Source organism: Myotis davidii, unplaced genomic scaffold (assembly GCF_000327345.1).
Source record: "Myotis davidii unplaced genomic scaffold, ASM32734v1 scaffold43, whole genome shotgun sequence".
In the NCBI taxonomy this organism is placed as follows: Eukaryota; Metazoa; Chordata; class Mammalia; order Chiroptera; family Vespertilionidae; genus Myotis; species Myotis davidii.
In genome coordinates this window covers 2,031,383-2,034,780 of record NW_006294590.1, presented here as the reverse complement: position 1 = coordinate 2,034,780, position 3,398 = coordinate 2,031,383, and positions in this window count along the sequence as shown.

The following is a 3,398-nucleotide window of genomic DNA, read 5'->3' as shown; positions in this document are numbered from 1 at the left end:
GCACGCAGGCCCGGCAGCCCTTCCGGCGCCCTGGTGAGGGTGCGGTCCCCGATCCCTGCCTCTGGGTCTCCATCAGGACCTGGGGGGGGGAGTGGGGGCGCGACAGTGTGGAATCGGTCCGCAGGCTTTGGGGCGTTTCCTGCAAACGGGGTGATGGGTTTGCGCGTGTGCAACCCGCGCGGCTCATCCTCGTGGCAAACCCGGTGCAGTTCCTGAGGTTTTAGGCCCCAGACTCGGGACCGAAGGCTGCCGGGTCCAGAAGCCATTGCTCCCGCCGTGGACGGGAAAGGGGGGAGGCCACATGCTAAGCTGGGCGCTCGGGAAGGCCTGCCCGGCGGCTTTGCAAATCCCCGAGACCTCCAGGAGCCCCAAAGGAGGGTCTGGAGTGAAACACTTCACCAAAAGCGGTTGACGGGGTGGGGGAGGGGGGTGGTCGTGTCTGCGGCCGAAGGGCAACTTCCACCGAGCCTGTCGCCTGTCTGCATCTAACAGCGGTTCTCAACCTGTGGGTCGCCTAAGACCATCGGAAAACACATCTATGATTACATATTGTTTTTGTGATTAATCACTATGCTTTAATGATGTTCCATTTGTAACAATGAAAATACATCTTGCATATCAGATATTTACATGACGATTCATAACAGTAGCAACATTACCGTTATGAAGTAGCAACGAAAGTAATTTTTTGGTTGGGGGCCACCACAATATGAGGAGCTGTATGAAAGGGTCGCGGCCTTAGGAAGGTTGAGAACCACTGCGTTGTCCATAGTTTGGCTCAAATAAACTCACAAAATTCTTTACAGGTTTGTTTTGTGTGTGTGTGTGTGTGTGTGTGTGTGTTCACGTTGACACTGGGGTGCCCCCTCCAGTGGGTGGTCAGGCTAGAACATGCGATGAGTGGGCCGAACGGAGTCCTCCAAGCTCCCAAGTCTAAGGCTGGTTTTGGCATTTGTAGGGACAGCCACTGTGTTTTTTTTGTTTTGGGGGTATTTAAATTTTTAAAAATATATATATTTTTACTGATTTCAGAGAGGAAGGGAGAGGGGGAGAGAGAGAAACATCCATGATGAGAGAGAATCAGGGATCGGCTGCCTCCTGCACGCCCCACCCTGGGGCCCCCAACCGGGGCCTGGGCCCTGACCGGGAATCGAACTGCAACCTCCTGGTTCAGAGGATTGCACTCAACCCCTGAGCCACGCCAGACGGGTGGCCACAGTGTGAGAACTGACGTCTAGGCCCCCTCCCCAAGCAAGCATCCAGGAGTGGCCGCTGTGCAGGCAGCCAGGCATCCCTTCCCACAACGGGCCTCAGGAGGACCCAGGTGACGGAGGGCCTCGCCACGAGTCCCCAGCGCACCCGCAGGTACGTCTGCTGGGAGCCCGAGTGACGTGGGTTGGGCCCAACACGTCTGGGAGTCTGCCCGTGGGGGACCCCGGGCCAGGGCCCCAGGGACGGTGGCAACTCCCAGCAGAGCCGCGTGCTGCTGGTGGGCGCGTGAATTGGTCCTGCCTCCGGGACAGCAGAAACGAAGAGAACACACGTGTCCTGCGTTCCTAGCCCTGTGCGTTCATTTCTAGGGAGATGCCCCGGAGTTTAGCACAATGGCACGTGGGGACGGATCACAGTGCTCACTGTGACATGACGACAGTCAGTGGAACCTCCGTGAATGTCCAATTGGGAAAATGCGTAAGTAAAGTAGGGTGTGAGCTATTCTATGGATCACTATACAGCGTTTTATTTTATTTACTTACTAGAGGCCCAGTGCACAAAATTTGTACACGGGTAGGGTCCCTGGCGGCTACAGGCTGGGGCACCTCCCTTCCCCTGGCCGCCCGCTATCGCTGGCCCTGCCCCCTGCTCCCTTCCAGGCCTCCCTTCCTGGCCCTACCCCCTGGTCAAACTCCCAGTTGAGGGGACAATTTGCATATCAGGTTTTATTATATAGGCTTTTAAAAATACATATATTTATTTATTTCAGAGAGGAAGGGAGAGGGAGAGTGAGATGGAAACATTAGTGATGAGAGAGAATCACGGATGGGCTGCCTCCTGCACGCCCCCCATTGGGGATCCAGCCGGCAACCTGGGCCTGTGCCCTGACCGGGAATCGAACCGTGACCTCCTGGTTCCTAGGTGGACGCTCAACCACTGGGCCACGCCAGGGGGCCAGCATTGGAAAGGGATAAAGTTCATCTTCATCACAGGGGTCGCTAGATCTCGAAAGGGTGATGTGGAGAAAAGCGAGTTCCAGAAGGGGTGGCAATAGCTCGATATCATCGCGGGGGCAGTGACAGGACAGGCATGGCCTCGCCCATCGTTCATCCCGGAAGGAAGAAACAGGAGACAGACGTGGCAAGGACGGGGACGTCTGAGACAGTGATGATCGCCGCCGTGAATAACACAGCAGGTGAGGGAGATGCGAGGACATGGGAGGCCAAAGGAAGGGGTGACAGTGCGGTGGGGTGACCCACAGGCCTTCCCTAAGACCTGCAGGAGGGAAGGGAAGGGGCCCCACAGAGAACCGAGGGGCCAGGACCCCAGGGAGAAGGCCTGGCCAGTGCACAGGCCCTGAGCCAGGAGGGACAGCTCAGAGGGGGGTGGGCGGGGCTCACGTTTTGACTGTCCCTCTGTATAAACGAGGGTGTTGGGAGGAGTGCTAGGGGCCCTTGTACGAAGAACAACGGTTGCTTCTCTTCGGCCAGAGGAACGCGAGAAGCAGACGGCTGGCCGTGGGGTGGGACACGCTTTCTGTGAAAGAGACGCTCATTCTGTGTCCTGTGTCACCTCAGGAGAGTCTGGTCTAAGGAAAGAGGATAGAAAAGGCCCTAGGGACACAGAAGCCTATAACGGGGCATCACAGGACGTCCCAGAGGCCGAGACAGGCCTGGGGGACTCTCTACCTATCCATCTATGTCTAGATCTCTGCATAGTTATATATAGATTTGGATCTAGTATCTATCTCATACATAGCATAGTATCTATATAGCATCTATATCTCTGTAGTATTTATCTATACATAGATAGATACAGGTATTTATATATGGATATCTAGCTACCCACATAATTTTGAAAGTATATATGTGAAAAATTTTAGTATACAGTATATATTTTTTACTACATATTTAAATATATATATGTATTAATATATATATATATATATAAGTTTCAGTATATATATTTTTTTCAGGGATTCAAAATTGAGGTGCATTTTAAATGCCTGCCCTTAAATGAACCGACTCTTGTAAGACACAGTTGTCACCAGCGCAACTTCACCGTGCTATTTACAAGGTAATTGCAGGGTGTGCTGATTTCCCGGGGCCGCCGTCACAACATACCATGAAGCAGGTGCCCTCACGTAACAGACATCGTTCTTCCCCCGTCCCGTCCCGGGCTCCCCA